This window comes from Lathyrus oleraceus, chromosome 3 (genome assembly GCF_024323335.1).
Source record: "Lathyrus oleraceus cultivar Zhongwan6 chromosome 3, CAAS_Psat_ZW6_1.0, whole genome shotgun sequence".
In the NCBI taxonomy this organism is placed as follows: Eukaryota; Viridiplantae; Streptophyta; class Magnoliopsida; order Fabales; family Fabaceae; genus Lathyrus; species Lathyrus oleraceus.
Genome location: NC_066581.1, coordinates 509,140,147 through 509,152,959, shown reverse-complemented (window position 1 = coordinate 509,152,959; position 12,813 = coordinate 509,140,147). Strand labels below are relative to the sequence as shown.

At 36.7% G+C, this 12,813-nt stretch overlaps 1 long non-coding RNA gene across 1 annotated transcript; it reads left to right on the top strand.

Annotated features, from left to right (window-relative positions):
• Positions 1–290: 290 nt before the first annotated feature.
• Positions 291–861, top strand: LOC127128463 (uncharacterized). Its single transcript, XR_007805917.1, has 2 exons — positions 291–446; positions 542–861. It is a non-coding gene; the product is annotated as an uncharacterized LOC127128463 (long non-coding RNA).
• Positions 862–12,813: the final 11,952 nt, after the last annotated feature.

Sequence of the window (12,813 nt, the reverse complement as noted above, 5' to 3'; positions counted from 1 at the left end):
AAAATAAAAAACAAAAATGTTTTTATAAGGAAATTTATAAAATACAATATTAATATTTATGACCATTTAAATAAATTTTCATTTTTGGTCATTTGTTTGTTTTTATTCAATTTAATACTTTTACTTTTTAACTTTGAAAATAAAACTCGAATAAAAGATAAAGTGTTAAATAAAATAAAATAAAGAGATAAAAGAACAAAATGAATGGAAAGTATAGGATATATAAAAAACAAAAACAAAAATATTTTTATAAGAAATTTATAGAATAAAATATTAGTATTTATTACCATTTAAACAAATTTTCAGTCTATTTATATTGGAAGTGATGTTAGTTTTGCAAGAACAAGTAAACAACACATAAGGTGAAATCCAAACAATGACTTCTCAAAGTTATCAATCGTATTTTCTTTTGGTTGTTTTATGCTTGAATATAATTTTGATTTCTGGTAAGAGGAATAGTTTATCTCTCTTTTACAATATATATTTTTAGATAAATAACTTCCTAATATAAAATGAATATTGTATTCTTTGTTTGATTCAGAAAGTGTTACATTAGACAAAAGTGTAATGTGTCTTTTTGGGAGTGACGAAGTACGAGGAGTTTGTTGCATAGGTGGATGTTTTCCAAATTGTTCTACAGAGTGCATCAAAATAGGATATAAAAAAGGTGGACAATGTGTTTTTCGACTTGGATATCGGCAGTGTTGTTGTTTTAAATCATCATAATTTATGTTGTATCTCTGTGATTTGTTGAAAAATAAAAGATGCACTTTTAATAATATTTAGAACTTACATTGTGTATGAACTTTGTGTTATTGGAGAAGCAATAAACTTCATTATCAATAAAAACAGTTTAAAATATATATGTCTGTTCAAATATGTTTCAAACATATAAAATAGTTTAAACAAATAATTGTATTGAGAAATTTGAATACTAATGAATAAAAAAATATAATACGTCATGCTAATATTAAAAATATAAAACATTGAAACATATATTTGAAATTTAGTTCAATTTTAAAAACATCAATCCAAAATCAAAATCAGAACTTAGCAATTTCCGAAAAATGATATAAACACTTTTTCTAATATTCGGTTTTGTGCGATTTTTAAATATTTCGATCACTTTATAGTTTTAGTTTGGATATGTTTTTGATTTAAACACCACTATAAATTAGTTCCTGTTGAATCGCAATTCCTTGTGTTGAAGTAGGTTCCTCGACAGAAGTAAGGAAGTATCGAATCACCTAGGTGTCGAAATGTTGAAGAGTATATCGACAGTAATGTTAGACTTAACTTTATTTGTTTGTTCATCTGAGTTAGTTAGGTTAGTTTTGGACCTTGCTTGAGAAGCAAGCAAGCCCAATATCTATAAATAGGGAGTAACCTCTATTATCTATGCAGAAATAATTCATCTTCTTCCCCTCTCTCGATAAAGACCCTAATTTTCTTTCTTCTCCAATTTAATTTTCTTGTCTTGTTTTCATCATCATTATGCATGGATATAATCTTGCAACTAAGGTTGGTTGATTCACTCGAGTGAAGAGTGAAGAACAAAAGGGAATTCAATCGGTTGATTGAATCTTGTTCATCAAGATTGTCTCAGAATTACCAAAGTTTTGGGTTTAATTCCAACATCTGGTATCTAGAACACTGGATGAGTGATTCGTGGGAAGCAAAACATGATGGTGATAAATCGTCCGAATGGTAATTTTTCGGCGACTCTCCCAATTCTAAAGAATCAAAATTATGAGTATTGGTGCAAGCAGATAAATGTTATCTTTGCTATCAAGATCTTTGGGATCTTGTGAAGGAGGGAGTGACATCGCTTGCAACAAACACGGCAGATGAATAAAAAGACAAAGAATTGAAGAAGAAATATTATAAAGCTCTTTTATAATCCATCAATGTATTGATTTTGATAATTTCGAAAAGGTTAGTGATGTTGAATCGGCGAAAGAAGCATGGGAAATTCTTGAAAAATCGTTTAGAGGCGGAGAGAAGGTGCAAGATGGGAGGTTACAAACTCACAAAAGAGCATGTGAATTGCTTCAGATGGAAGACAATGAAAGCATAACTGATTTTTTCACTAGGGTTACAAAACTGGTGAGTCATATCAAGGTATGTGGAGAAGTGTTGACATCAAGATAAATTATTTCAAAGATCTTGAGGTCATTGGCTCTAAAGTTCAATCACATGGTAGTATACATAGAAGAGTCGAAAGATTTGTTAGCATTGACAAAGGAAGAGTTTCAAGGGACACTTGAATCTCATGAAAAAAGAATGACTGAAAGAGTTGCAGGCAAATCAGAGAGTGATGTGGCTTTGTAGGCGCAATCATCAAGAGAAAAGAAAGGCAAAGGGAAGTGGATCGACAACAAAGGTAAAAGAGGCTACAACAATTCGACTGGTCGAAATCAACAAGAAGGAGGTTGGTCGAACTAGAGAAGACCTTCATACCAAAGCAACCAAAGGGGTGGTGGTGTAGGTAGAGGAAAAGGTGGTGGTCGAAAACCTGAAAAAAGTCATATTCAGTTTTTCAATTGTAAGGAGTATGGTCACTACTTAAGTGTTTGTCCTAAAAAACAGAAGAATCAGGAAACTGATGCAAAGTTTACAAAGCATGAAGAAGAAGAGATGTGGTTGATGATCACAACAAGAGATGAAGAAAGATTCCAGGACCAATGGTACTTGGACTCGGGATGCTCATCACACATGACTGGTAGGAAAGATTGGTTTGTCAACATGAAACCCTTAATTAATAACATGGTAAAATTTCCAAATGAAAATACTCTAGCAGCTGAAGATATGTATGATGTTCTGATTATGAGAAAAGATGGCAAGAGGTCAGTAATTTCCAATGTACTGTACATACCAGGCATGAAAAGTAATATGCTCAGCATATGGTAGTTGGTCGAAAAGAACTATAAAGTGTCGATCATAGACAAGATGATGAGAGTTCTCGAATCAGGTGGAAGGTTAATGTTGAAGGCACCTATGTTTGAGAATAAAACCTTCACGATTGAACTTAATGTGACAGAGCATAAGTGCCTTGCAACTGCAACTACCAGGGATGAATGAATATGGAACTATAGACTTGGTCATCTCAATTTCAAAGACATTAGAGAGCTGAAAAGAAGAAATATGGTTTCAAGGTTACCAGAAATAGACATTCCAAATGAAGTGCGTGAAGAATGTGTGCAGGTGAAGCAACACAAGAACAACTTCAACAAGGATGCATGAAGCAAGTCAAAGGAAATAATTGAAGTCATATACTCTTATGTGTGTGGTCCTATCTAGGTGGATTCGATTGAAGGTAGAATATACTTTGTCATATTCATAGATGATTTCAGTCGAAAATTATGGACTTACCTGATCAAGAAGAAAACTGAAGTGATCGAGGTATGTGCCAAGTTTAAATCTATGGTCGAAAGACAAAGTGGTTGAAAGCTCAAGATTATGAGGACTAATGATGGCGGAGAGTATGTGTCGAAAGAATTTGACAAACTATGTGATAAAGAAGTGATTATGCATGAGGTGGTGCCACCCTACACCCCATAGTAGAATAGATCGGAAGAAAGGAAGAATAGAACCATCATGAACATGGTGAGAAGTATGTTGAAAGGCAGATATATACCCAAATAATTATGGGGAGAAGTTGTGTCGACTGCAACATTCATATTGAATAAATGTCTTATGAATAAGCTAGAAGGAGTTACGCCAGAAGAATGTTGGTTTGGTGTGAAGCCTAGCTTGAGTCATCTGAAGGTATTTGAATCTATAGCACATAGACATGTGCCTGATCAGTTGAGAAGAAAACTTTATGACAAGTCCAGTCAGATGATCCTAATAGAATATCACTCGACTGGAGGTTACAAGTTGTTCAACCCAGTGAATAAGCAAGTAGTGATCAGAAGGGATGTGATCAAAGATGAGCTTAAGGAATGGGATTGGACTGAAAATGTAAAGAAGAATTCAGTGAGAATCTTATGTGAAGAATCAGTAAGTGAAGTCAAAAGAGAAGTTCGACAGGAAGAAGTCAGAGGTCAAGCAAGCATAAGAAGAACTCAAAGAACAAGACACATGCCTGCAAGGTTGCAAGAATGTGTGATTACATCAGATGATATGGTCAATGACAAAGGTGAGCTGGTATACTATGCTTTCTATGCAGATGTTGAACCAGTCAATGTAGATGAGGCATTGAAGGATTCAATATGGGTGAAAGCAATGAATGAGGAACTAAAGTCCATCGAAGAAAATAACACATGGTCACTTGTCGAATTGTCTCAAGGCAAGAAGTCAATCGATGTGAAGTGGGTATACAAGGTGAAATTGAATCCGAAAGGTGAAGTAACTCGACACAAGGCATGACTTGTGGCGAAAGGATTTATTCAGAAGGAAGGAATCGACTTCGATGAAGTTTTTACGCCTATTGCTAGGATCAAAATAATTAGGTTGGTTATTGGTCTAGCAAACATGAACAACTTGCACAAATGTCAGATGGATGTGAAATGTGTGTTCCTGAAAGGGCCATTAGATGAAGAAGTGTATGTTGCACAACCAACTAGGTTTGTGAAACATGGCGAATAAAAGTAAGGTATACATGCTACATGGAGCCCTGTATGGACTTAAGCAAGCTCCAAGAGCTTGAAACAAGAAGATAGATAGCTTTCTAAGAGAAAAGGAATTTGTGAAGTGCACAAATCAACATGGAGTATACATAAGAAGAACCAATAGCGAATTGCTTATACTATGTCTCTATGTCGATGACCTGTTAATAACAGGAAGTTGCAAGAAGGAGATTGAAGATTTCAAACTGACTTAAGTGAGAGGTTTGAAATGTCAGACTTGAGAAATCTCTCATATTACCTTGGCATCAAATTCTACAAGAGTGGTAAAGGCTAAATGATGCACCAAAGAAGATATGCAGGTGAAATATTCAAAAGATTTGAGATGCAAAATTTCAACCCAACTTCGACTCCATCTAAGTCCCTATTTCACTATCGAAAGACACATATGAAGATGATGTCGATCCAATGCAGTACAGAAGACTCATTGAATCACTTTGATACCTTTATCACACAAGGCCTGATCTAGAATAAATTGTAGGTATGGTGAGTAGATTCATGCAAAAGCCAAAGGTATCACACCTAACAGCAATGAAGAAGATACTAAGCTATCTAAAAGGAACTATCGACTATGGCATTTTATTTATTGCAGCTAATGAAGGAAAAAATGCAAGCTAGTGGGATACATTGACTCAAGTTGGTGTAATGATGCTGAGGATAGAAAATCCACAGTTGGCTATGTGTTTATGCTAGGTGGTGCACTAGTTGCTTGGAGTTCAAGAAAGGAATCAATAGTGACACTTTTGTCGTGTGAAGCAGAGTACATAACTGCTTCTCTTTGTGCATGTCAAGCAACTTGGATGGTGAATTTGGTCGAAGAGATTACATGGTGTCGTACCTCAATGAAAAAATGAGAGACACGACCTATACGAAGCGCGATCGCGCGCTCGCTATGATGGACTGAACAGAGTCGCCACCGAACTTTATTTATTCCTAATAAAGGAATGGGGAAATATCGATAAAACCCAAGAAAAAACGACAATGATATTGGTCGTCGCAACCAAATCAGGGTTCGGGAGTCGATTACGCGAGGAGAAGGTATTAGCACCCCTCACGTCCGTTGTACTCAACGGGAACCATTAGGTTAGTTGTGTGCGTTAATGTTAGTTTGAAATGTTAGGCTTTAAGTTATTAAGTGGGAAAGAAAGAAAGGATAAGAGGAGAATATTTTTGGATTTTTTAACGAAGGACTAAACCTAAGTTTTTTATTAGTGGGCCTGACAAGATTTACAAATCCTGCTCCTACGTATCTCAATAGAGAAGTCAAGGCTTACGTAGTTCTGGGTAGAAAAATGTTTGTTTGTTGGTCGATTTTAGCGAAAGCTACTTTGTGTCAAATCGACAAAAACATTGTTGGACTACCCAAAACAGGTGGAAAAACATTGCTTTGCATTGTTTTAAAACAAAGTACCTCTCGTTTGAGAAAAATTTTGAGAGTCAATCGCACGGCGGCGAGAAAAAAGAAATTGATTGGTTTGATGTGTTTTGAATAATGGCGATAACCTGGATGAGCGAGATATACATCTCGAATCCTAGTCTCAAGAGTGTGTGGTATACACCACGTTCCATTTCCATCTTATTTGCAAAAAGTGTTTAATAAAGATTTAAGTGTTTCGACTTTGATTGAGAAAGGGTTTGAAGAAACCGCATTGACAATTTTAAATGATGGCGAGAGCTAAGATAGGCGAGGCATCCGCCTCGAATCTTAATCTCAGGAGTGCACGGTATACACCATGTTCCATTTCCACCTTTATTGAAAAAAGTGTTTAGATAGGACTTAAGTATTTTGAGTTTTATTGTAAAAACGACTTGACATTAGATCAAGCATTTGATGAGCGATTGAGAAAGATTTGAATGAAGGTTTGAGAGAAAACAAAGTGGATAAATTTGGATGATGGTGAGAACTAGGATGTGCGAGACATCCGTCTCGAATCCTAGTCTCAGGAGTGCGCGGTATACACCACGTTCCATTTCCATCTTTATTGAAAAGGTCTTAAATATGAATTAATATTTTTTTGAGTTTTTATTATGAAAATGGCTTGACGTTTGATCAAGCGTTTGATAAAAGTTTGAGAGAAATGGAATAGAATAGGAGGGAGAAATTGATTGATTTGTTTATTGAGAAAATACTTGACGTTGGATCGAGTCATTATTTTTGATCTTTTGAAACTATTGATTTTTATTCTTGTGTTAGTAGCTAACTAAGCAGTCAAGCAATAAAGAAATAAAACAGTAAAATTATTACACATCAGGGGAGTGGGGTACATTTTGTCAAATGGGGATTCAAAATACTGGAATAATTAAATCGGGCCCAAACAACAAATAATGCAATTTATGAGTGTAAGTGCAAGCGAATTGTCTCATTGTAAGAAGGCCCAAGAGTAAGCCATGTGAAGAAAATAACACAACAAGTTATATATACAAAACACTCAAAAATTTAATTGAAAGAAATAACATCGGGACGTGCACGGATAAAAATCGGGATGCGAGGATGCGAATCAAAGTCGCATAACGCAATGACGTGCAAGATGGATGGAAATTGAAAAGAAACTGAGAAATCTAGATAATGTGCTCAAAGCCGGTTTACACATATTGACAATAATTGAAATGTCATATGTGATTAATCAAAACGCGGCGAAATACTATCGATGTATCGAAAAAAATAATCATAGATAAACAACATGGAAATTGTTGAATCCATAAATTAAAATCGATATTTAACAATTAAAATAAATAAAAAGGGATAATAAACATTAGGAATAATGAGGGGATTAAAAAGAAATGTGAAATAGAAATTAAAGAATGCTGTAAAATTAAAGTATGGTACACACTAGTATTGAACTCGGGACCAAAGGCTTGCCAAAGCATCCCTTTACCAACTCAGCCAGATAGACATCCTTGTCATATGATCTAAAGCGCTAACAGATAACATAAAAAAACGGACCAAGCCTTTTAAATAAAACAAAGTTGAAAAATAGTAGCAGAACTCAAACACGCACAGAAATCCTGTTTCTTTCCATTTTGAACATCAAAGATTTAACAGCAAGATATTATCACAAACAAACGGGTGGCGGTATTACTAAATGAAATCAAATCGGAACAACAACCATGGTTCCCTCAGAAGGATGCAAAGCAGAATCGAAACATAGAAATAAATCTCGGAAAGGAAGCTAACCGGTTGCGGCGAGCTCGACCGACGAATGTAGGTAAACGCTTCTCGTTCGCTGTCAAGAAAGATTTAAAGGAACTTCGGTGGAATTTCAATTAGGAGCGCCGCTTGAGAGAACAGGATAGGGTTTTTCTTTCTCTTCTTTATGGTTTCCTCTGTTGTTGGGATTTTTGCCGTTTCACCGTCGAAGGAGTTCCTTAGGGACTTGCTGTTTGAACAGTAGCCACTAATGTTCTCTAGAAAATTAGGGTTTTTTTTCGGCTCTCCTCCAAAATGAACAGTGGCCTCTCTTATATATGACTCATCTCCTCTCTGTTGTGTTGCTGTGTTTCCTCAGAGTAGTGGAGGTCTGCTGTACAGTGGAGAGGTTTAGAATTTTGTCCATATCCAACTTGTGGTCCCCTTCTCAATTCTCTTCATTTTGAAAACACTACTGTTGGTAAGAAAAACTTTCACCACTGTAACTTACTTAGCTGAAAAGTTTGTTTTAGAATTAACTGATTTTGGGTATTTGTATTGCAACAGCTTCGGCGTGGATTGAGGTTGGTCTTTTCGAGCCTCACTATAAGGCCGACGGCTGAGACATCCACAGTTGAGACAATGAATGACATACCGGTCAATTTTCCATTCAAGGCAGGAAGCACTTTACCGGCAACCTTAGCAGCTCAAACACTTAGCAACAATTTAAACCGATAGCTTGGAGCGCTTTTGTGCTATTCCGGGATCCATATTATGTTGTTTATTTTGTACTTAAGGAGGTGGAGACGAATGGAATTTAAAAGCAATTGAAGTATATGGGATGCTGAGACCGCGACTTGCTCATTGGAAACTACTTGAGAGTGAAAAGTTACCAAAACTTTGCATGCTACTGAAAAACAAACAGAAGAATGTCTTGCCGGAAACGTTGATGCCTTTGAAATGAAGTCACCAATACCGAGTGATCTTAATATGCATCACATGGTTGATTCAGAGATTGAGCAAGTTCGCAAACTTGCTGTTATGAACAACGTTGCTCCAATGCGCCATTAATCGATGCCCTCGTACTGTACGTTGGAATGCAGGAAATTGAGTAACTCAAGTCTCGAGTTCCCCACGCACAATCACCACAAACTTGAAGTATGAGAGGTGTTCATTCTGGTAAACCGAGTTAAGGTTTGGTTGGAATTTTGCATTGTTACCTACTGTTGTGAAAAGTAAAGCACTCTTGTCAAATATGACCCCTGATGGTAGCTGATACCTGTCTCTGGTCAGACCACTGGCATCAATACCCTCTTCACCTTGAAATTGCACATTCAACCGCCCCTTAAAATCCCGAGTAGGACGCATCCTTAATTGATTATATGAGTCCTCCGAAATGTAAGCTCGCCTTACACTTATACGCAGCAGCCCAGACAATTGGTGGTCATGTTGTTGCCTGATTCTTGAGCGAAAATGGGCTCTCTTGTTATCAAAGTCAGTCAGTCTTGGTGCCTTAAGAAACATGGACAGAGATTTCTCCAACAGACTAGGATTCTGTTTTTTCCATGTGAATCCTCCATTCTACCTTGACAGAAGAAGTGGAATCCTACATGGTTAATGTTTCTTGCTGTAATTTACTGGTTCCACAGTTTGCACTTTCTCGAAGATCATTAACGGCCATTCGAACCAGTTTTTTCTTTCTAGCATTTGAATTTGCTAGCATTTCTGCCACTTTCTCCAGCACCCGTTTTTCTTCGAAAGCAGTGCACTCCTCAAACTTCTTTTCAAGCTCGCTCAATTTCTGATCATTAATAAACTGTGTTTCTTCCACAATTTGGGTCAAACTTGATGCGGGCCTGTCTATTGTCTCAAAAAAGTTCATCGTTATTTTAGATACTGCACGTGTAATCTCGACTGCTCTGGCATGTACCTCTCGCTATTGATGAGCATAAGCAGTTAAATTGGCCTCTTGCTGTTGATCTTCCACTCTGTCCATACTCTGGTGGAATGTAGCCGAATGTTCCAGCAATATCCGTAGAGATATGAGTTTCACAAGCACTGATCAATCTTGCAAGTCCAAAGTCGGCGACTTTTGGCTCAAAATCCTCGTTTAGTAAAATGTTGCTGGCTTTCACATCCCTATGAATGATGTGAGGTATGAAACTGTGATGAAGAAAAGCCAGTCCCTTTGCCGCGCCGGTTGCAATTTTGTAACGTTTGTTCCAATCGAGGATCTCGAGCCCCCCGGTCCTATTCCTCAACCAAAGGTCTAAGCTTCCATTTACCATGCATTCATAAACAAGGAGTTTTTCCTCACACATTGAGCAATATCTAAGCAATGAAACTAGGTTTTGATGCTTTAACTTTCCTAAGGTTTCCATTTCCGCCATGAACTCGCGATGACCTTGCGTTTTAGCTTCACTAAGCTTCTTCACGGCAACTGTTCTTCCATTTGATAAAGTAGCTCTATACACAGTTCTGAAACCTCCGTCTACGATTATGTTTGTCTTGCTGAAATTATCAGTAGCTTTGAGGATATCAACCAAAGTTAATTTCAAAAGAGGCTGCTCAAAGATTGCCATGTTGATACTCAAAGGTTCCTTTGATTTGCTACTGCTCAAGAAGTAAAGATTTTGATCCAAATAACTATTCAGTTTGGTATCGTCGAGTTCCTCGGGATCGTGTTGCTTCCTGCTAATCCATCTATGCAGAACAAAAGCAAAGATCAAAGTTATTAATATAACCGTAATGGGGATTCCACCAAGCCTCCATGCATTAAACAATGCATATCTACTGATGCTTTTGACCTCACAATTTGTACCTAACATCTGGAAATATCTTTTGAAGATAGAATAGAATAGATATTCCATCTTCATTCTCCTTTTGTAATTCAGATGTACTATAAAGCACAGTTTCACTATAGTATGGAGTGAAAACCCTGAATGGCAATGTTTCACTAATAGGTTTTGCTGATGGCATATCCATAAATAATGAATTTACAAAAAAACTCCAGTCTTCTCCTAGCTTCTAGATTTTTTTGGAACATTAGCAGTAGAGTCCTTTACAAAAAGCAGAAGATGCAACCGCTTCACAAGCTCTTTAATTTCAGGATCATTAGGCCACTGTATCCTAGAAAAAAGGCGGCCCTCATTGTAACACCTCAAAATTTGCCCTCCTCTCTTGGGACTAGCTTAACATATTACATATCATTTTTAGGTCATTAGGCATTGCATATTGCATATCATGTGGTTACATTGTGCAAGCTATCCTCCTAAGTCTTGATCAGAAGATGAGGAAGTCAAAGTGCAAGCTAGGGTTTTATTGGACTGATCATTGGCCATCTGAGGATTGGGATATGAATTAGGGTTTTGTGATTCTCAAAGGATATTGGTCTTCATCTTGGTTACAATGATTCATCATCATCATGGCTTGTTATCATCAGAAGAATCAAGTGATTGAAGCAGATTCCTTGAGATTAGGGTTTTGACCACTGGTCAACCCTAATCAGTTGCATTGGGCCAGTCAGGGCATGATCAGGAGATGGGGTCTATGATGGATATGGGGTTCATTATATGATTATATTGAGCTAATTGAGGCTAGGGTTTCACCCTTGGGCCATTTCATCTGAAGATTGGAGCTTAACTTGATCAGTGCATTGTCAAATTCATCTATCAGTTGAAAAGTCAACTGTGGTCAACTGTACATAATCTGATGAATTGGAGGTGGAAATGAGTTGGATACACTTCATTCATGTTGGAACAAGTGTTATTTGACATTTCAAAGCTTAAGAATGAAGAAAATCAAGTCAGAACAAAAACTGCCAAAAATAGAAAGTGACTTGTAATAGAAGTTTCCAAAAATGGAAAGTTTTTGACCTCAAAATTACATGTCCAAGGAAGCTTCAAATGAAAAATTGTTCAACATGAAAGTTGTAGATCTTGTTCTCACCTTTCCAAAAAGTCCAAGAACTTGAAAATCCCATGTATGGTTGGCAAGTTATGGTCCAGTCAATTTCAAAAATGACCCATAATCAGAGGGGCATAACTTCCACATGGAGTGTCCAAATTGAGTGATCTTTTTATGCACAAACTCCATTTGACATGTACTTTCATGGTGCATAATTGGATTTCTTCAAAAATGGTCAAGGCAAAAAGTCAAATTTCAAGTGTACAGTTAAAGATCCAGGGGCAAAATTGTCCAACTTGAGAAATAATGTGAATTTTTGAATGGGGATTTTTGCAACACCTCACAAATGCCATTTGGAAATTGTTGGAATGGTCATAACATGTCAAGGCCTCATGGTTTGATATTTCACTTTTGGAATGAACTTGAAAATGCATAACATTACCATGACATAGTGAAATTGCAAAATACATATCCAATCAACATGAGACAAGTTGCAACAGCTCACACATGTCATTTTGAGAGTGTGTGAGCTGTCAATGAGCTGTCACAAGGCCCTTATGCAATTACCATTTTGCCCTTGGTTTGAAAATGACATGTATGCTAATCACATTCCATTTGGTTAATTAAGGTGATTAAGTGTGGATTAAGCTGAGATATATATTGCTAATCATAACCAACTTGTAACAGATTTCACAAATCACAAATCACAAATCACAATCTCTTTTTCCCTCCAAATTCACCAAAAACCTCAAGAACACAAAAGCAAAAAATCACAAAATCTCTTCCAATTCTTGATCATTTGGCAAATTTCTTTTGGATTCAATCTTCATTCCTCTCATTCTTGCACTGTTTTGATAATTCAACATCGAATAAGCACCAATTGTGACTGTCCATATGTGATGCATCAATGGTGAATTGAAGAATTCGTGCACTAGAAGCAATTGCAGCTGAACCTAACACCTCCAGGCACTTCACATATCATCATTCTCGATCTGTTTTGGTGATACAAGCGCGAAGAACATCAAATCCATCGCTGCCATCTCCAGGTACTTGAATTTCGAACTTCATGATTTAATGAATGCTTATATGCGTTTTGAAGAGTGTTGAATGTAGAATCCAATGCTACCTTTGGTTTGTAAAATGGATGAACGT